We start from the raw sequence: 24524 nt of genomic DNA on the forward strand, positions 1-24524 counted from the left end.
GTTGGTAGATTGTGGGGAGAAGAGGAGTGACTACTAATGGATATGGGTTTCTTGGGGGTGTAGTGTGATGAAAACGTTCTAAAATTGATAGTGGTGATTTGATGGTTGCATAGCTGTGATTATACCAAAAACTGTTGAATTATACACATCTGAGTATATATGGAATTTAAAGCCATGGGATCAGAGTGAATTTAGATGAAGAAGAGCTCAAAGGACTGTGTATGTACTTCAACATTTAGAAGTTAGCGTGATGCACAAGAGATACTTGAGAAGGCATGTCAAGAAATACAGGAGGAAACCAGACAAGTATGGAATCATGGAAGGTAAATGAAGAGAGTGTTTCAGGAAGAGGGGCTACTAACAGTATTAAATGCTGCTGATGGGTAAGTTAAGATGAGGATTAAGAGTTGACCATTTGATTTAACAACTCCAAAAGAAGCAGTTGTGGTAGAGTGGCGGAGACAAAAGTCTAGTGGGAGGGAGTTTGTGGAAGAGTGGAAGTAAAGAAGTTAGAGACAGCAGGAATAAGGTCCTGTACCCAAGAATTTTGCTCTTGTGGGAAAGATAGAAAAGGGGTGTGGCTTTGTGGTGGTGGGGAGAGGTAAGTGGGTCAAAAGCAGTTTTAAGTTTTTTATCTTTTTTTAAGATTGAGAGTTAATAGCATGTTATAGGGTCATAGGAATGAGTCAATAGAAAGAAAAAGAACTGACGATACAGGGAAAGGGAGAATTGCTTGAGTTGGTGAGAGGAAGATGGATTGGGTTTGGCTAAGCAGGGACAGCTCATAGGAGCAGGAGAGAAAATGATGTATATTAGGTTATCAGTATGACTGATATTTTAGAAATACAGAAGTGAAAATACTGTTATGGTCTTTATTTTGCTACTTTTTCTCTATATGACTTTTATTAAATCTGATAATAAGCCTGTGAATATCATGGTAAAATTGATATTGAAAGGTGTGGAGGAGCTATGAAATGTTTATGCTTAGAGTTAAGAAAACTGTTGAAATATATTTAATTAAATAATGTTGCCTTTCAAAGTCAGTCAGTATCTGTCTGGTGGTTCTGTTAGCTATCAGTGGATGGACAAAAGTTTCAAGGTAATATTTGCAAATCAGCAAATCCTAATAATCATTGTCAATTGTATACAATTAGACCAGTTAGTATTAGCATGTCACTTAAGAGTGACTGACTATGGATGTGGAGTAAGTTTCATTTTAATTAAGAGTTGGATATAGAATGGAAGGAATCTTTTTTTTTTTATTGAAGTACAGTGATTTACAATGTTGTGTTAGTTTCTGGTGTACAGCAGAGTGATTCAATGATTCAAAGACTATATATATTCTTTTTCGTATTCTTTTCCATTATGGTTTATTACAGGATATTGAATATAGTTCCCTGTGCTGTACAATAGGACCTTGTTGTTTATCCATTCTATATATAATAGTTTCTGTCTACTAGTCCCAAACTCCCAACCCAACCCTCCTCTCCCCCCTCCCCCTGCCCCGCCCTTGGCAACCTCAAGTCTGTTCTCTATGTCTGTGAGTCTGTTTCTGTTTCATACGTAGTTCATTTGTGTCATATTTTGGATTCCACATACACGTAATATCATGGTATTTGTCTTTCTCTTTCTGGCTTACTTCGCTTAGTATGATAATCTCTAGGTCTCTCCATGTAGCTGCAAATGGCATTATTTCATTCTTTTTTATGGCTGAGTAATATTCAATTGTGTGTGTGTGTGTGTGTGTGTGTGTGTATACACACATACACATATACCACAACTTCTTTATCCATTCATCTGTTGATGGACATTTAGGTTGCTCCCATGTCTTGGCTATTGTGAATAGTGCTGCTATGAACGTAGGGGTGCATGTATCTTTCTGAATTATAGTTTTGTCCAGAAAAATGCCCAGGAGTGGGATTCCTGGATCATATAGCATTTCTGTTTTTAGTTTTTTGAGGAGCCTCTATACTGTTAGAATGGAAGGAATCTTAAGCTACATCTAGTCTATCTAATTTTGCAGATTAGATTTTTGTTTAATATCCTGCAGACAGAAGAGTGGAATTGAATAGGAAAACTGAGATATAGACCCAAGACTTACGGAGATTTAGTACATGATAAACCTGGCGTTTCAGGGGGAACAAATGGGATAACCATTTTAAGAAATGGTTAACCATTTGGGAAAAGGTAAAATTAAATTCATACCTCACATCATACAGAAAAATAAACAGCAAATGACCAGAGATCTTATTTTATTTTATTCTTTTTGCGGTACGCGGGCTTCTCACTGTTGTGGCCTCTCCCGTTGCGGAGCACAGGCTCCGGACGCACAGGCTCAGTGGCCATGGCTCACGGGCCCAGCCGCTCCGCGGCATGTGGGATCTTCCCGGACCGGGGCACGAACCTGTGTCCCCTGCATTGTCAGGTGGACTCTCAACCACTGCACCACCAAGGAAGCCCAGAGATCTTATTAAGAATGAAACTGTATGAATACAAAAAGAAAACATGGGTGGATTCTTCTGTAACCTGGGTGTAAGGAAAGGTTTTCTGTGACTCAAAATCCAGGTGCAACAAAAGGAAAGATTGGTAAATTTGACTTTATAAAAATTTAAAGTAAGACTTTTACATGGCAGAAACCCCACTAATAAAAAAGCCAAAAAGATATAAAACTGGGAGAAAATACTTGCATTATATATCACAGATAAGGGGCTAATATCCCTCATGTAAAGGCAAAATAGAAAGAGACCCTAATAGAAAATAGGTTAAAAGACATGGGCAGATAGTTCTCACAAAAAGCTATAAAAATTTCCCTTAAACATGTGATAAGATAATCGCTCTCACTTATAAGAGAAATTCAAGTTAAAACTTGCACTGATGCCAGTTTTCACCTGTGAGATTGGCAGAAATTTAAAAGTACAATCAAATACTTGTTAGCTGTGAGGAGAGAAGTATTTTCATACTTAGTTGATGGTAATACAAACTGGTATTTTGATGCCACTGTACCCCAGGTTGGCACAGTGTGGCTCAAGAAGTGGCTTCCTTTCAGATCAAGAGGTCAAAGGAAGAGAAGGTGCTGACCTTCACTAGATCCCTTTTCCTAGTCTTCCCACAAATCCCTGAGGTCAGAAGGTGGGAATTCCTGCCCACTTTCCTTTTTGGGCCTCAAAACTATGATCTCTCCCACCAAGACTGGCTTTTGAGATGCTAAAGGCCGGTTAAAGGACACAAACAGTCCTTTCCCAAGATAGTAGTGGGACTACAACATGGGAAATGTTTTGATTGTAGGAAAATGAATATTCACTAACTTTTTAAAAAAAAATTTATTTATTTATTATCTTCGGCTGCTGCGCATGGGGTTTCTCCAGTTGCAGCAAGTGGGGGCTACTCTTGGTTGTGCTGCACGGGCTTCTCATCGTGGTGGCTTCTCTTGTTGTGGAGCATGGGATCTAGGTGCGTGGGCTTCATTAGTTGCAGCACGCGGGCTCAGTAGTTGTGGCTCACGGGCTCTAGAGCACAGGCTCAGTTGTTGTGGCACACGGGCTTAGTTGCTCCACGGCATGTGGGTCTTCCTGGACCAGGGCTCAGACCCGTGTCCCCTGTATTGGCAGGCGGATTCTTAACCACTGTGCCACCAGGGAAGCCCACTAACTCTGTCTTGTCCCTTTGGTAGCAGGTCATAGTCTCTCTTTCAGTAAATGGATTTATCAGGATAGGCACGTGAGAGCAAAGGTCAGGTAATTGGAAAGGCCAAAATTAAATAAAATAATCCTCATTAACTGTCATTGCATAAGTCATGTGTTATATATATGTGCAGAGAGACAATTTTTAGGTTGATAATACAGCAAGGAAAGTTAACTAATGTGAACTCAACAATGCCCTGATTACATGTCATCACATTTAGAATTATTTTGTTTGTGCTAGCTACTAGACCTGGAATAGAAGGTGGTGTGGCAGTTGACAATAACATAAGTCAAATTAAAAAGTGAGTTATCCTGTTGGGTGAGAATATAAAATGGTACAAGCTGCTTTGGAAATCATCGTGGCCATTCCTCAAAATATTTATCCTAGAGTTAGCATATGACCCAGTGGTTCTGCTCCCAAGAGCGTTGAAAACATGTCCACTCAAAAACTTGTACATGAGTGTTTATAGCAGCATTGTTCCCAGCAGTCAAAAAGTAAAAGACAAGCCAAATGTCTGTTGACTGATGAATGTATAACGTATTGTATACCCATACAGTGGAGAATTAAGTGGCCATAAAAAAGAAGTAAACTAATGATACATGCTGCAACATGGCTGAACCTGGAAAACATGATAAATGAGAGAAGCCAGTTGCAAAAGGTCACATATTGTATGATTCCATTTTTATGAAATGTCTAGAATAGGTAAATATAAAGGTAGAAAGTAGATTAGTAGTTACCTAGGCCATGAGGGTTGTAGGGAGTAGTTTGAGGGAGGAAAGGGAGGTACTGCTAATGGACATTGGTTTCTTGGGGGTGTTGTGTGAAGAAAATGTTTTAAAATTGAAAGTGGTGATTTGATGTTTGCACAACTATGAATATACTGAAAACTATTGAATTGTATACTTTAAATATGTGAATTTTGAAGTGTGAATTATATCTCAATGAAGTTGTTATAAAAGAAGTGAATTACCTATACTTAATAACTAATACGTTTGTTCCCCGTCACTAAAATGTGTGTGACCCATTCCTATATACATTGCTGGTGAGAATGCAAGTTGGCACAACTCTTTTGGAAGGGACTTTGGCGCTATCTAACAAAACTACATACGCATTTGCTTTTTGACCCAGCAATTCCACTTCTGGAAGCTGACTCTGAAGATTGCCTCCAGCAATACAAGAGTACACAGGGACAAGGTTATTCATTACAGCATTACTTCTAATTGTAAAATAATGGAAACAACCTAAATGTCAATACAGAGGAGAATGATTAAATAAAAACTATGATACATCCACAAAATGCTTGTATATAAAAGAATGAGGAAACCTCTATGAATTGATGTGGAGTGATTTTTAGGATTATGTGATTAAGTATAATACCACAAGCAAAGTACAAATGAACATCTGTACTATACTAACTTCTGTAAGAAAGAAGGCAGCGTAAGAAATTACACATATATCTGCAGATGAAATACAGGAAGGATAAACTAGAAACCACAGACACAGTGAATAGGAACAGGGTGGAAAGAATGAGGGATGGGAGTGGGATTAAAGATATGGAGGAGGTTGTGACATTACTGAGTATACTTTTTTGTATGGTTCTGACTTTTGGAACCATGTCATTGTTTCACATGTGTTTTTTTGTTTTTTAAATCTATAAAGTTAGAGAAAAAATGAAAACAAAAGTGGACTAAAACAGAAACAAATGAACTCAACTGATTTCAAATGAATTACATAGTTACAATGTGGGTTGGGATGGGGCCACACCAGCACATTTTGAACACAGTATTTGGACTGTATGGCCTTAAGGCTGAAGACAAAAAGACCTCATTAAAAAATACCCAGTTTGTAGGCTTTCCTTTTTTGTGCAGAGCTACTATGGGCTAGCAAACCCAAAACTACTTTCTATGTATACCAGGATTGAGCAAATGGTAAAAAAATATTTTATGGGCAATGGAAGCCAGATTTCTTATTGTTGGAGGAGGGAGTTTTAAATATGCAAAGGGAGAAGGCTAGAAGGAAGAAATCCTGTGGTGTTCAGTTGGAATTTGAAGTAGAGATAAACTGATCTTTCTTTCTTCCTTCTGTGTGTTCATGCATCTGTCCATTCATCCATCAGTCTATCCGTCGATAGAAATAATTATAGATGAGACGGGTGTGTGTGTGTTTGTGTGAGTGAATGTATGTGTATGAATAAATGTGTATATGTATATATATTAATTTATTTCATACTCTTTTATATCAACCCCTTGCATGGATCTGCTTCCTAGATAATTTTTAGTCAGTAATTTTATCAATTTTATCAATTTTAAGTTTAATCAATTTTATCATTGATTAAACTTGCTAGGTAGGATATTACAAAAAAATTCATTTAGACACTCTCTTTGTTTTTGTTGTTTGGCCATTTACAGAATGAATTTGTTAAATACATTTGCTAAAACATTAGACTTCTAGCTGTTTAATTTTGTAAATGCCCCCCCAAATTTTCCTTTAAGAAAAACATTAGTGTTATTGATAAAATGTTAGTAAAGAACCTCCTGTAATAAACATTTGTAGCATGTGCAAGTGTAAAGCAACATGTCTCTAGCAATCTTTAGTGATTAATAGATTAAATTCATTTTTACATTTGGATTTATGTACTACCATCTAACTCATGGCATGATCTAATAATACAAGATATGGTAATAGTAAAATATTAGTAATCGAGATGCTTTTATCTATAGTTGACAAAATGTAGTCTAAAGAAGAATTAAAGCTGTATTGGAGTCATTGGATTTGCTACTGAACACTACATTGAAAGTATATAATTATCGTGTGTATAATTATAGTCTTATAATTTGTATATAATCATACTCCTATACTTTGAGGAAGAAAATATGTGTGAATTGTAGGTATTTTAATGATTGTTAATAAATTAAGTAATAATTGAATTTTCTTTTGGTGATTTCAAATTATTAGAATCCCATCCTAAAAAAATTGAATTACATAATAAAGCATGCCTTAGTCTATAACCTGTGTGAATATGTTAAAAAGTAAAATATTCTAGTGACCCCAAACTAATTTTTTGTTTATTACTATTTAGTTTGAGACAGTTCTAAGCACTTATAGCAGAGAGTTGACACATCGCCAACTACAAGTAACAATTTTAATAAAAGTTTAGAATTAAGTTTTTAAAAAAGAGCTATCTTTGCATCTAAATTGAGGCCTCTACACATTGTTTCTTACTAAACGTAGTCAGAGATACTTGGAAAAAATGGCTGGTTTTGTATTTGATGCAGGAAATGTACAAAATAAGCCTGGAACATCTTGTTATACCAGGTAATAAGTAATAAGGAAGCTTCAAAGACTAATGGAATCTTGTCAGAAAGACACAGGGTCCAACTTGAAGAGCTTCCCATAGGCTGAAAATTGGACAGTTTGAGCTTTAATAATATCTGTAGCAGATTGAGACACTTCATATATGTTTAAATACAGGAGTTCATAATGACTTTAAAAAATGACTGGTCATACTGGTGGAGGATGCTATTGAACCAGTCATTATTTTAAAAGTGGGAAATGAAAGGAAAGAATGGCTTATCCTATCTTTCCTGTAAGAACTGTACCATTGGGCAACCAAGTAGATGATGAGGGGGAAATTTATTTTTATAGAACTCTTCTAGCTAACAAATGGGAAAGGAATGATAAAATTAGAATATCACCATTTTGTAAGCCCTAATAAGTTAATGAATGTAAGCATTGAACATCGTGGAAATTAACACTACTGGAGAAAAACAGCCAGAACATTTGCCTCTTGATGTAAGACAAAATACTACGCATGAAAATATCTTGCCCCTGCCAGAAAAAAGAATTGAACCTCAATCTGATCAAGCATCTAAATTCATCTACTAACTTATGGAAAATACAGAAGAAGAAAATGTTAAATACTAACAGCAACCCCTTGCTGGATATAATCAGAAAAGTCCAGACGGTAGGAAACCACAGAGCAACCAAAAATTTCTTCCCTCTCCTCCCAAGGTCTCAAAGAACAAACAGGAGGGGACACATATAAAACTTAAAATTAATCAAAGTTAAATAAAATGAGAAATTCAGATCCTCAGTTCAAGTGCTCAACAGCCATATGTGGTTAGTGGCTACTATATCAGACACTGCAGTTATGGAACATTTCCATCTTTGCAGAAAGTTCTGTTGGATAGATATATTAATTTCCTAGGGCTTCCGTAATAAATTACCCACAAACTGGGTGGCCAAAATTTTAGAAATTTATTCCCTGACAGTTCTGGAGGCCAGAAGTTCAAAATTAAGGTGTTGGCAGGGCTATATTCCTTCTGAAGCCTGTAGGGAATAATTAAAAATAATGCAGGAATGAGGAAATGGGTAGTGTATAGATAAGGGGCTGCAAGCTACATACAGCCTGTTTTTGTAAATAAAGTTTTATTGGAACACAGCCATACCCATTCATGTACATATGGCCTATGGCTACTTTTGTGATATAAAGGCAGAATTGAGTAATTCAAACACAGACCCATGGGCTTCAAAAAAACCTGAAACATTTACTGTGTGACATTTTACTGAAAAAATTTGTTGACCCCTGCCTGGTATAGATGAAACAAGGTAGACAATGAATTGATAATAGTTAAAGCTGTCTCCTTTTTATATATATATGTTTTAAATTTCCCATAATATGTTAAATTTTCTGAAAAATAATTGACTGTTTCTCTGATGAGAGTAAGAAAGAACTAAGCCTAAAAAGAGAAAGGAAAATATGTAAATATTTTTTTCTATCAATATAAAAATTCTATTTGTAATATTTTATTTCTTCGAGGTATGAAATGAATATGGTAAGAAGTTAACATTTAAATCTGGGTGTTGGAAATATGAGTCTTACATTATTTTGTATTTATTTGTATGCTAAAATATTTTATTTTAAAAAAGCCAAACTCTGTTATGTTATAAATTTAAGTTAAAGTGTATAAGGGCAAACTACACATTTGGGAAAGTATTTGCAATGTATAACAACTGTTTGAGAGCCTTAATACATACACATCCTTTATAAATTTCCAAGAAAAAAAATCTCTCTATTAGAAAAGGACACATACAGTATTTGCCAAAGAAAGGCAATTGGCCGAGGTGTGTGTGGGAAAAATGTTTTTTAAAAAAAGAGAGAGACCATAAGCAGAAAAGTTAATTTAAAAAATTAGACACTCTTAAGATTAAGAAAATTATATATATATAAAACCACATCACTATATATATATAGAGGGAGAGAGGGGGAGAGAGGGAGAGAGAGGGGGAGAGAGAGAGGAAGGGAGGGAGGGCAACTATATGTATATATAGGGAGAATGTAAAATTTGTAGTTTTGTTTTTTGTGTGTATTTTGGCCAATCAGGTTGTTTTGAAAGTAATATTTTAGAGTAAGTTGAAGTTTCTAAATTTCAACAAGTGGAAAAAGAGTAATCTGTTTTTGGTAATTGAGTTTATTTGTTAACTGTTAGAAATTTCCGTTTGTAGAATATGTTTAACATCTTATGTATACTGATTGTTGAGATACTTCTCTAGAGGTTCTTAAACTTTAGCACATATCAGTCACCTAGAGGGCTTGTTAAAACATGGACAAGCCTTAGAGGGCTTGTTAAAACATGTTAAAACATAGACAATCAAAACCTCATCCCCAGAGTTTTTGATTCAGTGGGTTGGCGATGGGGCACAGGATTTGCATTTCTGACAAGTTCCCCTGTGATCTGATCCTGCTGGTTTTGAGGCACCACACTTTGGTATCTGCTGCTCTACAATGAAGAGAAAAGAGAACGAAAGGAAAAAAAGGTATTTGTATTACAGCAACTAAGTGTCTTTGATGCACAAGGTTTATGATCAGTTGAATATACAGTATATGAAAAAGCATTCCTTTTTTATTTAGAGAATCATTTGGAGGCTTAAGCCTGGAGTTTGTAACTTGTACAGCTTTGGTATGTAGGTGATGATTTCATTTGTTTAGGCCTAGAGCTTTTTTTTTGAATTGTTTGAAGTATAGTTGATTTACCATGCTGTGTTAATTTCTACTGTGCAGCAAAGTGGTTCACTTATACACATATATATGTATATACATTCTTTTTTAAAATATTCTTTTCCATTATGGTTTATGATAGGATATGGAATATAGTTCTCTTTGCTCTACAGTAGGACCTTGTTGTTTATCCATTCTCTATATAAAAGCTTACAGCTGCTAACCTCAACCTGCCACTCCATCCCTCCCCCAACGCCCTCCCCCTTCGCAACCACAAGTCTGAAAAACTGACCTTTTTGTAGTTTATCGAGTTGCAGTGTTATTTAGGTGGATGAGAATGACTTCAAAGTGGAAATAGTGAAAAGAACAAGTGAGGTAAAGAAAAAGTATGATTCTACTAATATAAAATAAAACAGGCAAAAAAAAACATTTTTAGGGAAACATATTTGGTAAAATTATTTTAAAAAGCAAGGGAATGATAAAGCTAAATTCAATATTGTGGTTACCTCCCAAGGGAGAGTATTTATAGTCCATTATTTGTATTTATACCTTACTTATGTGATATAAATATTCTCTTTTTTTTTGTTTTACTATTCAGTAAGAATAAATCCTAAAGCAAAATGCTCTATTTCCTTCATAGAAAAAAAGACCTTAAGACTAAGGTTCCCTTAGGCTCTTAGTTGGGCCTGCCGAATGCCCTAGGGAAGCACTGTATGTTAGAATTTCTGCAGTGATGAAAGCTTTTAAAATCTTTGTCAAATGTGTCTAATAAGCACTTGAAATGTGGCTAGTGTAACTGAGGAAGTGATTTAAAATTTATATTTAAATAGGCACACGTGATTGGTGTCTACCATATTATTGCAGCTCTAGGCAGTTTAGAACATGGTTTAGCCCTTGAGTTGATAATCTATTAATAATTCTCCTACAGAATATGCAATGTTTGGTTTGCTGACATTTTGCTTAGGTTACTGATTTTTGTCTGTTATCTTGTGTGTTTTGACTCCTACTTCGGCTTCTTGTGTTCAGTGGTAGCAGTTTGATTTACTTGTCTTCTGCCTTAAATTCCTAAAATTGAGTCTTCTGGATCAGAAGCTACTGGACTAAAGTTTATTGAAAACACAGTCATATTTTAGTTATAATGTTCTTTGAAATTTTCATAGAGTAATTTTTTTAATGTCAGAATTTTATTACATGATTTTCTGTTGATTCTATTTAAAACATCAATGCCATTGACTTTTCTGAGCCCTAAACAAAATTCTTTTTATTTTATAATTGGAGTCATTCAGTAAATATTACTTGCTTTTTGTGAACCATGCATTCTTGAGAATTGGGGAATGATTGAAGAAATAGACTCTGACTTATGAGGTGAGCATATTTGGAAGTATTTTTAGAAAGCAGAATGTGCTTGAGAGAAACACATTGAATAGTCATATACTAGCTGGAGGAATGAGGGTATGACTGGGAAGAGAACAAACAAAAATGTTTATATATTTTTATTTTGTTATTTTGTCACTTGATGGTAATGGAGATTGTACATCAAAGTTCTTCACAGTGTTCCTATTACTATATAAATGTGATTTCTTTTTTTTATTTGCAAAATATATATTTCAAAAAGGACTTATACCTGTAATATACAAAGAACTTATAACCCAAAAAAATGACAACCCAGTTTAAAAAATAATAAGCCAAGGCTTCCCTGATGGTGCAGTGGTTGAGAGTCTGCTTGCCGATGCAGGGGACGCGGGTTCGTGCCCTGGTCCGGGAAGATCCCACATGCAGCGGAGCGACTGGGCCCGTGAGCCATGGCCGCTGAGCCTGCGCGTCTGGAGCCTGTGCTCCGCAACGGGAGAGGCCACAACAGTGAGAGGCCCGCGTACCGCGGAAAAAAAAAAAAAAAAAAAGCCCGAGCTATCTAAAAATACACTCCATCAGAGAAGACATATGAATGGCCAACAACACCTGTAAACATGTTCAGTGTCATTAACATTGTAATCAGAAAAATGCGAATTAAAACCACAGTGAGACACACTGCACATCAATTAGAATGGCTAAATTAAAACAACAACACGGGACTTCCCTGGTGGCGCAGTGGTTGAGAGTCCGCCTGCCGATGCAGGGGACACGGGTTCGTGCCCCGGTCCAGGAAGATCCCACATGCCGCAGAGCGGCTGGACCCGTGAGCCATGGCCGCTGAGCCTGCGCATCCGGAGCCTGTGCTCCGCAACGGGAGAGGCCACAACAGTGAGAGGCCCGCGTACCGCAAAAAAACAAAACAACAACAACAACAACAACACGAAATTATAATACCAAGTATTGCTGAGTCTGTGGAGCATCTGAATTCTCATTTCATTTCAAATGGAAATAAAAAATAATCCAGGCACCTAGGAAAACAGCTTGGCACTTTCTTATAAATTCAACATGCACTTACTGTATAACCCAACATTCCCACTCCCTGAAATTTATCCAAGAGAATAAATTGGATAAATTTATCCAATGAAACGTGTGTATACATTTTTTTTTGAGAATCATCATAGAGGCCTTATTCATAATAATACCAAATGGGAAACACCCGAAATATTTATTGACTGGTGAATAAATTAAAACAATTATACCACAAGACAGATAACTTACATCTATATCAGGAAAAGTACTCAGCAACAAAAAGGAACAAAATATTGATAAATGCGTACATGGTTGAATCTCAGAAGCATCAAGCCATTTGAATTTGAAGTAAGACACTACATACTATGAGTCCATCTATATGAAACTTTTCTATCCTAATGATTCTCATATCCTTTCTGCTACCTAGGTGATGGTTATTGGCTTTACCTATTTAATATTAATACACTTTATTCCTTATGTTACAGCTTTCTTCTTCATCCTAGGTTGATAGCTTATTATAGTAATAGGTATTTTCCAAATGTCTGAAACCTGTCATGCGGTGCCTAGAAGTTAGTCTGTTTTCTCTGTCCTTTAGGGGCTAGTAGAGTCTCTTGATTCAGGTTCCCCAGGTGGATGTTTGCTTTTTGCTCTTGTTCCTTTTACAGACTAGCTTCCTTTTCTTATTTATCACTTTGCCCAAATTCACAAGATCTCCAACTTAAGCACTGTCTTTATGTCTGCCTCTTGGGTCCAATTCACAAGAGAACATTTGATTGTTAATAAGCCAGTGGATTGACTGGTCTCAGATTGTCCACCCCCGTCTCATCCAGTTAGTTGGGGTTAGGCACGTGATTGTTAACTGGTATGGCTGCCTAGGCTGCCCATTTAATTGAGTGGGGTTTGTGATATGTATATTATTACTATTAAAGCTAATTTTTTTTTTTTTTTTTTTTGCGGACGCGGGCCTCTCACTGTTGTGGCCTCTCCCGTTGCGGAGCACAGTCTCTGGACGCGCAGGCTCAGTGGCCATGGCTCACGGGCCCAGCCCCTCCATGGCATGTGGGATCTTCCTGGACCGGGGCACGAACCCGCGTCCCCTGCATCGGCAGGCGGACTCTCAACCGCTGCGCCACCAGGGAAGCCCTAAAGCTAATTATTAAAAATTTATTTTATTTTATTTTTTGGCTGTGTTGGGCCTTCGTTGCTGGATGTGGGCTTTCTCTAGTTGTGGCGAGCGGGGGCTACTCTTCGTTGCAGTGTGTGTGGGCTTCTCATTGCGGTGGCTTCTCTTATTGCAGAGCATGGGCTCTAGGTGCGCGGGCTTCAGTAGTTGCGGCCCGCAGGCTCAGTAGTTGTGGCTCGTGGGCTCTAGAGTGCAGGCTCAGTAGTTGTGGTGCATGGGCGTAGTTGCTCCACGCCATGTGGGATCTTCCCGGACCAGGGCTCGAACCTGTGTTCCCTGCATTGGCAGGCAGATTCTTAGCCACTGAGCCTCCAGGGAAGTCCATGTGATATATATATTATAAACTTAATTAAATGAATTCTCCATGTATTAGGTTTTTTTGATTACTTTTATGCATGTTCATTAACAGATACTTTTTGAGCACTTATAAAAATATACAGTGACAGGTGATGGTGCTACAAAGACGGCTAGAGGCAGGTATAATCCCTGCCCCCAAGGAGTTAATAGTTTTAGTGGGAGTGACACATAAACAATAAAAATAATGTAATACAGTGATAATAAGCAGGTAACTAATACAAGTAGACTACTTAATAGTCATACCAAATAAGGACTCAGAGTTGGATTTCTATCCCTGAGACAAACAACGTGGCCTTGAGTAAGTTTCCTAAAATATCAAAGTACCAGTCTTTAAAAAGAGAGTGATGCACAGCTTCATTGTGTCACCCCAGATAATGTACATGAAAGTGTCCTGTAAAGTGTGAAGTGTGACAAAAATGTTACCATTGTTTTATTGGACTATTTCATTACCTTCAATTTTAGTGTAATCTAGTAATTTGGAAAGACTTAGTAAACTTTATAAGTTTTGAAAGACTGATTTTTCCTACTGCTCTAGCCTTCGAGGGTATATCATCTTTCTGAGACTTGATTTTTGCTTTCTTTTTCATGTGGACATGAATTTTGTTGTGATTTATAGTGTATTGCCCTTTTTTATATTACTTCTCTCAATTCTCCTAATAGGTTCTCTGCCATTGTATCAGGTTCTTTCCTTGTGCATTGTTTTGCCTGTCTGTATTTTTACTTTTCTCTTTGAATTTAACATTTGAACTGTGATACAAATGTTTGAAGCTATACTTTTATATATAAGCATTCTTTCTCTATATATTATTTCTACTAAGTTGCTTTATTTTTTTTTTAATTTTCCTTTGTGGAACGTGGGCCTCACTGTTGTGGCCTCTCCCGTTGCAGAGCACAGGCTCCAGACACGCAGGCTCACCGGCCATGGCTCACGGGCTCAGCCGCTCTGCGGCATGTGGGATCTTCCCAGACCAGGGCATGAACCCGTATCCCCTGCATCGGCAGGCGGACTCTCAACTACTGCGCCACCAGGGAAACCCCCAGTTAATTTTTCTATTGGCACTTTACGTTAACAGCTATCAGCAAAATTAGCTCTTCAAAAAGGTGGCTGATAAATATATATTATTTATTTACTATTTGTATCTTTTGTTATGAATGATACAGTGTAGTTATGGAGTCTAGATTTCAAGCAATGGCATTCGTAATGATTTGGAAGAAAGCATCTATATTAATTTTTCTTTACAAATTATATTTTCAGTGTTGCAAAACTAATATATACATACACACATACAGAAAGTTAAAAAATATGAAGAAAAAATAAGAAAATAAAAACACCATATTCCCATCACCTAGAGATGACATAGTTAATACTTTAGTGTTCTTCTAGATGTTTTTCTATGTATATGTATGTACCCTTGTATTTCTTTACTAATATTATATCATTGTACGTGTTTAGTATATGCTTTTTTAAGTTAACAATTTCTGCTTTTCCATATCAGCAGATTTTCATCTTATCTAATTCATGCTCACGTTTTTTCAGGTTTTTGAAAAAACATTATTTGCAGTTGATCTGCCCAAACCAGGTCCAATCCAGGATAACTCAATATTTGATAATTACTACCCCTTAAGTCTTTTAAATCTAGCGCAGCATTACCCCGCCTCCCCCCCCCCACACCTTTTTCCTAGCACTGACTTTTTGATTAGACATTGCCTTTTGTTGTGCATGTCTGTTTTGTTGGGGGGTGGGGGCAAGGCAGCCTGTTTGGTTGTTTCCTGTTAGTGTTGTTTAGCTTGTTCCTCTATGTATTTTATCTTTTTTTTTTTCAGCTCTCTATATCTTTTTGTTGTTATTCAGAAGATATTGTGCCTTTTATTGTAGACTTTTGGGCTAATAAGTGCCTTCAGCTTGCTTTCTGAAAACTAAGGCAGTAAGAGAGTATCAAAAATAGAGTGTGAACTTTGTAATCAAGTTTCAAGAAAAAAGGGCAGTAGACTTTGGGATTTCATAATGATACCCAAAATACTTTAAAAGTCTGTATATCACATGATTAACTATTTTGAAGGTAAACTTTAACATCCTCTATTTGTAACTTAGGCTTCCAAACCTTTATTTCTTCTTCCCCACCTTAAGGATGAGTTCATTCTAGGTCATCATTTTAAGCATGTCTAGCAGCCCAGTGTTTTCAGTTACACTGTGTTTAAATTACACAGGGTACTTAGATTTGGTGGGAACCTCACAGAATCTCAGTTCTGCTATTTTTTAAAAGTTGCTTCCCCCCCCATTATTTCCATATATGCTCATTAAACAAATTTTTGAAAATATGGCCAGAAAGAGAAAAAGAATTGTCCATAGTTGACACCAAATCTCTATCTACATTTTTATAAGCTTTAAAATTCAAGTACACACATATTAAAAAGCATACAGATTGTCAGTATTCAGCTTGATGAAATTTAGGAAAGCGAATACACCCATATAACTACCATACAGATCAAGAAATATAACATTACTGCATTCTAGAACCTGTTGCCTACCACTTCCTAGCCATTATCCCCTCTGGAAGGTAACCACTATTCTGACCCCTTTCGTTTAGGTAAGTTTTCCCTGTTGGTGAACTTTATATAAATTGGATCGTATAGTATGTACTCTTTTATGCGGGGCTTGACTTGCTCACCAGTCTGTCTATGAGATTCATGCATGTTGTTCATGTAGTTCATTCTTTTTCATTGTATCAGCTCTCTATATCTTGTATTTTAAGTTAGTGTGTAGTTTTAAATTTAGCTAAAATATAAACCCCCCTTCTCAATTAATCTTTCAAGCAGATCAGTATGGTAGCTATAAATACTGAATGATTTTGGTCCTCATCTTCCTTTTTGTTCGAAGACTAGAAAAGAAAGATGAGTTTTCATGAATTATCTATGTACACATTTCTTAAGATAAATTATTAAAAAGGAAATCTAGCTTCATTTATGTCCACAAATATTATCTCTAGCCTGTATTAATCTGCTTGAGAATAAATTCAGGTTATCTCTACGGTTTTCTTTAAAAATATGTGACAAAACATTTAAATTAATATTTTCTTTAAAAAAGAAAATGATGTGAAGTAGGTGCAATGCTGAACCAGTTGCATACCTTACCTTGTATTAATATGACCATTATTGAAAATTAGAAAGTTTTAATTATAAGGTCAATTCTTAAAATTTACATCACCATATGTTTCAGTTTTGGGAAATGCATATTGCATAGTACAGAATGTTTTAATGATTATTTAAGAAAATGGATTCCTGAGAGATTTGACATTTTGGTATATTATTTATTTGAATTTCACTGCTTCTTAATTTTCCTTGTAATTGGGAAAGTTCTTATAGACTCTATCATACCAGATCTTAAAATCCACAGACTGCTAAAACATGGAAATATGAATGGAGGTATCTAAAAACATAATGTACAGAGTCTGAGCCTTGAAGCTTATATTTCTGAAAATTCCATCGGTGATTTTACAGTTGTAGAATTTGACTTTTGGGGAAACAGGTTTGGGGGACTAAAGTTGCAAACAAGGATGAGTCCTTATATATTTTTATTTTTATTAACCCAGAACACTGAAGTAAACTCTAAACAAATAATTTATGAAAATTTTACGGATTTCAAATTAGGTAAGCCTTAAGCAGTGAATTTCTGTTTATTGACCCTAATTACTGAAAATATTTCCTTCCCCCAAAGTTTTGGTGGAGTGGTTATATTCATTTTTTTCTTATGCAAATTGAGTCGTTTATGTCTTCTCCTTCCTTCAGGTTCTTACTACCTTTCTGATTTTATGACTCAGGAGTAATGGATGCCTGCTCATTTCTCATTATGGACCCAGAGACAGACTTGGATGTGTGAGCAAGGAAAAAGCTTTGGAAAATCTTCACTTATTCAGTGATTATTTCTGATCCTTTGCTATGCTTTTTAAAACCTAAGGCATGAGCAAGGCTGAGCTCTCTGACTTGGATCAGGGTATCCTTTCCTAATCTAAATTCCCTTCTACATCAGACATAGGAGTCTTATTTCTAAGCCTGGTTTTAATTTTCTTTCCTAAGCTTGAATTACAAAAACCTCTGCACCTGCTTGGTCATCCACTTTGTCACATATATGTACATACGTACATACATATGTACATGACAAAGTATATATATATGTATATATATATATACACACAAATATATATAAATAATCTTTCAGTACCTCATTTTCTAATATGCCTCACTTGAATAACTGAATTGAATCTCTTAGTTGAGGTAGATGCAGTCAGAACTGAATCTGCATGTATACAATTAATTAATGGCCCATTAGCTCGTAAGGAGAGTTTATGGTTCGGAAAGAATATGTGTATATTTATTGGTATCATAGTAATATATTGAGATGTAAAAGGTGACCCTGATTTTTCAAGTTACAAAAACATTATTACAGAAACAAAACAAAAGGAAAATTTCTCCCATCCAATTTAATCTTACCAAATTAAGCACTTTACTTTTTGTTTTAAGCTGTTTCTTAAGAAATACAGATTTTTCTTTATACCCATGATTTAGATGAATTACCCAGTTATATTGCTCAGTAATGGGCCAAATCACCCTCATCTACTCTGGTTATAGACCCCCAACGTCCTTAGAATATGGTATCATTTTAGAAAGTAGAGGATAAAAAGCGCACCTGTGCTAATAGCAGCTGTGATGGGAGGTTGGTTTGTCTACCAAAAATTCTTGCTATTTCATAGCCCTTCCGCCCAAGTTCAATTCAGGGAATAATTGCTGAGCATCATTCATTTGTATTTGAGTGCTCTTAGTGGTTTGGGTTGGCCTCAAGTCAGAGTACTGACTGTTGTGGAGGAGGTTAGTCGTATTGCAGGGCATGATGAGGCAGTGATAAGAATGATATGGAGGGGCTTCCCTGGTGGTGAAGTGGTTAAGAATCCGCCTGCCAATGCAGGGGACACGGGTTCGAGCCCTGGTCCGGGAAGATCCCACATGCCGCGGAGCAACTAAGCCCATGCGCCGCAACTACTGAGCCTGTGCTCTAGAGCCCACGAGCCACAACTACTGAAGCCCGTGCGCCTAGAGCCCGTGCTCTGCATCAAGAGAAGCCACTGCAATGAGAAGCCTGTGCACCGCAACGAGGAGTAGCCCCTGCTCGCCACAACTAGAGAAAGCCCACTTGCAGCAACAAAGACCCAACTCAGCCATAAACAAACAAACAAATAAATAAATTTATTAAAAAAAAAAAAGAATGGTATGGAGTGTTGGGGGAAGGAGGTAAGGTATAAGTCACCCCCAGGTGGGCAGAACTCAGCATACACTGAGTTCAGTTAATATTTTGAAACATCCCTCTTCTAGTCCCCTGAATGTTGACTTGGAAACTATTGGCTTGGAAGATATCTTTTTCAAGAGAAAGTACAGATGTTATAAAACCAAAAAAAAAAAAGTACTCATTCATGGCCATAAGCAAATTTTTACCCATGTTACAAGCAAGCAAGAAGGATGAAAAATGTCCCCTTCCAGATCTGTTTCTTTTGTTTCATCATCCATTCTCCTGGGTATCTTCAAGGTTCATTCCTACTCCATAAATTCTCAAAGTGTTGATTTCAAAAACCAGAAGAAAGAAAAAGGCAGGGGCCACATTTAAGGGAATATGGGAATAGAGGGGCTGGTAGGAAGGAAAGCTGGAAAAGCCAGCCCAGGAGTATTAATCCAGTGTTTACACAGTAAGGAGAGTGATTTCTTTATGTGGTTAGTAAATTTTCTGTGATGGAGATTTCTGAAAAGAAAGTTCTGAAATTATTTGAAAAGTGGCAGCATACATTAAGTATTAAACTTTTCAAGGAGACAATTTTGAAGAGCAGCATAGTTTTTGTTTAAGTGTTGACATGCTTATTTAGAAAAGAATTAGTCTTGCTGCAGATCATATTAAATGGTTTAAAATAGCTGATGAGTGGAACAGCTGTTGGTTGCAATTCATGATTCCATGATGAAGTGTAGATCTCTTGGTCCAGTTTTCAGTATCAAGTTGAGTTTTCTGTCTTTGATTCTAGCCACCATTTAAGTCAAACACTTTAGGGCTTGTTGAAGTCTCAGAAGTAACAATGTAGAGGGATCAGAGGATGATCATTTTAGTAAAAATAAAAGTTGGTTCATGCATTTAAAGTCAGGTATTGTACATGCTATAATATCTGAAAGAAAATTGAAACTTCTAGTGTTCATGAGATGGCAACTCAAAAAAACAGACTTTACAGCTTTTGAGATACTAATTACACAACAACAGTCTGGCTTGTTGGAAAAGGAAAAGGAAAAAAAAGCGAGCCGAATAGTCCCAGGTCAGTTTCATTTACCTTTAAGATATTCCTTCCAAAGATAGATCATGGTGTAAATTGAGTGGAAATAGACTGGTGGGAACACTACTTATAGCTATAGACAGGGCTATGGTGTAAGTAATCAGTTGAAATAAACTGCTCAAAAAACGAAAAGCTTGATTTTTTTTTTTTTTAAGGAACAGCTTTGGTTGGAGCACTCAGTAAAATGAAAGGATTAAAATGAAATTCTTATAACATACAGCAAGATTACAGGTGTAAATAATCATTAGAAAACGTCCATTTTCATAGGATATCTTCTTTCTTTAATAGTTTTACCGTGGATTTTGTTGATTTTTTCTAATCTTTTATCGTTTGCATTCTCTTGTAAATCCTTTCTTGTAATATTTAAAAATTGTTATTAAAAACTAATGAGGATTAATTTTTTAATTAAAATCGCTTTATAGGCAGCTTCCAGGAATATTTTTATTTCTGAAAGCAAGGTATATATAATCAAAGCTTTTTAATAAATAGGTTCATTTTCTTCCTCATATGGGAAATATCCTTTGTTTCATACAGTACCGTGTATTATTTCACACATATTCTTAACAAGTGTTTACCTCAAACTGTTTCTTTTTTAAATACTCAAGTGTATTCATGGACTACTACCCAGTGTTATAAACATAATCACCTTTCAATAGTACATTTATCCTTCACTCATAGGAAGAATAGTTTCTTTTACTGCTGAAGCTCATCAAGTGTTCTTTTTTTTCCTACCCATATGTTTTTAAAGTGATCAATTATCAGCAACGTTGCCTAAGTGCATTTATAATTCCGGTTATATTTATTTTAGTTACTCCTTCAGTAAATATTTTGGCATGTCTTCTGTTTGTACCTTTCTAAGGATCTTTTCACCTTACATTTTTAAATTTTTCATGGTAGTATGAGAATTATGAAGCATGAAAACATCTAAACGTCAGAATTGCATTATTTTATTTAGAATGTTAGCTTAATGTATAAACTCAGTTGCAAACGCTACTCTCAGGGTTTCTCCTGTGGTTGCTCTAAGTGAGCTGGTTGACTAATAAAATTATCTCTGAAGGACAAAGGTTGTAATCAGACCTAAAGGTTGTAATCAAACTCGATGCTCGGTTATGATGGCAGGGTGCAGATGAATACTTCTCAAAAGAATAATTCCTAAACATGTTCTGATTTTCTTATCAAGGTTTTCTTAGAATGAAAAGCTGCAAAACTGTATAATCTCAAATATATTTTAAGGTAGCTTGTGCTTTAAAAGGGTGAAAATTCCAAATCTCAATAAACAGTCAATAAATATTTAACTGAGTATCTACTATACTTCTAGATTTGTGTGGGGACCTTCAAAGACTATTAAGATATGGTTTTTGCCCTTAAGGAAATTTATGGTCCTTTTTAAAAAAACTTATTTATTTTTAATTTTTAAAAATTCTTTGGTTGTGTTGGGTCTTAGTTGTGGTACGCAGGATCGTCGTTGAGACACGCAGGGTTTTTTGTTGCAGCGCTTGGTCTCTTCATTTTGGCGCTCGGGCTTCTCTCTAGTGGCGGTGCACAGGTTTCTATCTAGTTATGGCATGCAGTTTTTTTCTCTCTCTAGTTGTGGTATGCAGTCTCTGTAGTTTGCAGCATACGGACTCTCTTGTTGAGGTGTGTGGGCTCAGTAGTTGTGATGTGGGGGCTTAGTTGCTCCGCGCATGTGGGATCCTAGTTCCCCCAGTCAGGGATCGAACCTGCATCCCCTGCATTGGAAGGCAGACTCTTTACCGCTGGACCACCAGGGAAGTCCCTATGGTCCTTTTTGAAGAGACAAGGTTAATAGCTATGAAAATTTAAATTCAGGAGTTTTAGAATAACTGATGTGAGGTTCTTGAAAGTGGTAATAATGAAGTTTGAAGCTGTTGCTCATGTGGCTTTGACTTGAGCTTAAATATTAAAGGAAATGATGTAAGATTTGTTCTGTTTATTTAGGTAACAGCAGATTGAGTTACTTTTCTGGGACTAATTCAAAAATTTTAGGCTACTCCTAGAATTTTAGGTTCCTAAGAGAATAATCTTTGGTTTAAATTATTTTGTAAGAATGTTTTATAAAAAGGGGATGTCCATCTCAAAATACTTTAATGTTATTTCATTTTAAAAAGTAATTTTTAGTATCTTTCCCTTCTGTGTGTATGTATTCTTTTTTTAAAATAGTTTTTTTCTTTTTTAAAATATTTATTCTTCTAATTTAATTTATTTTATTTTTGGCTACGTTGGGTCTTCGTTGCTGCGCTCAGGCTTTCTCTAGTTGTGGCGAGCAGGGGCTGCTCTTCGTTGTGGTTCGTGGGCTTCTCATCGTGGTGACTTCTCTTGCTGTGGAGCATGGGCTCTAGGCTCGCGGGCTTTAGTAGTTGTGGGGCCCAAGCTCAGTAGTTGTGGCGCATGGGCTTAATTGCTGCACAGCATGTGGGATCTTCTCGGACCAGGGCTGGAACCCGTGTCCCCTGCATTGGCAGGCGGATTCTTAAGCACGGCGCCACCAGGGAAGTCCCTGAGTATTCTTTACTTCTCTACCTTTGCTCATGCTTTGCCCTCTGCTCATAATGCCTTTCTCTGACAACTGGGGCTTAACACCCTCTCAGCCCCCACATCCTACTCTACATTCCCGTGAAACCAGATCACTTGTCATCTCATCTATGAACATGACTTCCAATTTCAGTCATCTTCTGTTTTCCTGTAAGATTTTGTTTGCCCTGCCAGTCATGTTTGGTTATTCACTCATGTGGCTCTCCTCTTTCATATTGGTGCTTTTCTTGAGGATAGATGTTAATTACATGTGTATTTGGGATGCCTAGCATAATGTTGGACACATAGTAGATAGTTGTTGGATAAATTATTGAATTACCTAAATTTTCAGTGCTTAGAACTAGTGGTTGGTTTTTGATATTTGTATTGTAGATGGTTAAGTTATGTGGTCATCATTTTCATAGATATATCTAGGTTTACAGCTATAAGCCTTCGTCTTTCTCTATTTTCAGTAATAAAGAAACTCAGGGCTAATGCTGATTCATTTAACATGAGCTGATGAAAGTCATGAGCTTATTTAGTCTTATAAATCAGACAGAATTCATCAGAATTTACTGAAATATTAACCTTTAAACACTAACTTTTTTTTACAGAAAGTTTATATATAGTTTTTATAATTCTAAATCGAGATGTAATTTTTTAATTCATTCATTTAGCAAATATTTATTGAATGTCTTCTCAACTCTAGGCCCTCAGGTAGGCTTCGGAGATACAGTAGTGAGCAAGAAACACATAAGTTCATGGAGCTTTATTTAAAAACAAAAAGAATAAAGGTAAAGCATGAATATGCTGAATAATTCAAAATTTTAAACTTCTTTGGTTGATATAACTAAATTAGTTAAATTTAATTTAGATAATCACATTTTATATGTCTAACTAATTTAGTTAAAATGTTATAATCAAGGTTTAGAATCCTTATGCTTTTAAAAATACAGGTAAATTGGAAATTTCTATTGATTTTGATGGTGATTACATTTAATACAGATGTAATTATGTATTTACAGAAAATCTATAATTAGCATCTTGAATTGGAGCTGGTTCACCTTACAGTGACTTAATAACTATCTGCTTCATTTACTTGTCTTTTTTTAAACTACTTTATTGGAGTATAATTGCTTTACATTGTTGTGTTAGTTTCTGCTGTAAAACAGAGTGAATCAGCAATACATATACATATATCCCCATATCCCCTCCCTCTTGTGTCTCCCTCCCACCCTCCCTATCCCACCCCTCTAGGTGGTCACAAAGCAACGAGCTGATCTCCCTGTGCAATGTGACTGCTTCCCACTAGCTATCTCTTTTATATTTGGTAGTGTATATATGTCAGTGCCACTCTCTCACTTCATCCCAGCTTTCACTTCCCACTCCCCGTGTGCTCAAGTGCATTCTCTACATCTGCGTCTTTATTCCTGTCCTACCCCTAGGTTCTTCAGAACCTTTTTTTTTTTTAGATTCCATATATATGTGTTAGCATAGGGTATTTGTTTCTCTCTTTCTGACTTCACTCTGTATGACAGACGCTAGGTTCATCCACCTCACTATAAATAACTCAATTTTGTTTCCTTTTATGGCTGAGTAATATTCCATTGTATATATGTGCCACATTTTCTTTATCCATTCATCTGTCGATGGACACTTAGGTTGCTTCCATGTCCTAGCTATTGTAAATAGAGCTGCAATGAACACTGTGGTATATGACTCTTTTTGAATTATGGTTTTCTCAGGGTATATGCCCAGTAGTGGGATTTCTGGGTCATACGTAGTTCTATTTTTAGTTTTTTAAGGAACCTCCATACTGTTCTCCATAGTGGCTGTATCGATTTACATTCCCACCAACAATGCAAGAGGGTTTCCTTTTCTTCACACTCTCTCCAGCATTTATTGTTTGTAGATTTATTTATTTATTTATTTTTGCGGTACATGGGCCTCTCACTGTTGTGGCCTCTCCCGTTGTGGAGCACAGGCTCCAGACACGCAGGCTCAGCGGCCATGGCTCACGGGCCCAGCCGCT

At 36.4% G+C, this 24524-nt stretch overlaps 1 protein-coding gene and 1 pseudogene across 14 annotated transcripts in view; one reads left to right on the top strand and one right to left on the bottom strand.

The window, feature by feature from the left end:
* Positions 1-24524, top strand: part of TCF12 (transcription factor 12) — a 382195-nt gene that overhangs the window by 44511 nt on the left and 313160 nt on the right. Inside the window, exon 1 of one of the 14 annotated variants that reach the window (XM_033851726.2) lies at positions 9478-9498. The exons of the other annotated variants lie outside the window; for them this stretch is intronic. The gene's annotated coding sequence lies outside the window, so the exon portion shown is untranslated. Of the gene's footprint in view, positions 1-9477; positions 9499-24524 lie in introns of those variants that run through there. 14 annotated transcript variants of the gene reach the window in all.
* Positions 1-24524, bottom strand: part of LOC141278128 (Krueppel-like factor 4 pseudogene) — a 112710-nt pseudogene that overhangs the window by 23010 nt on the left and 65176 nt on the right.

The sequence above is a fragment of the Tursiops truncatus genome, chromosome 2 (assembly GCF_011762595.2).
Source record: "Tursiops truncatus isolate mTurTru1 chromosome 2, mTurTru1.mat.Y, whole genome shotgun sequence".
Classification (NCBI taxonomy): Eukaryota; Metazoa; Chordata; class Mammalia; order Artiodactyla; family Delphinidae; genus Tursiops; species Tursiops truncatus.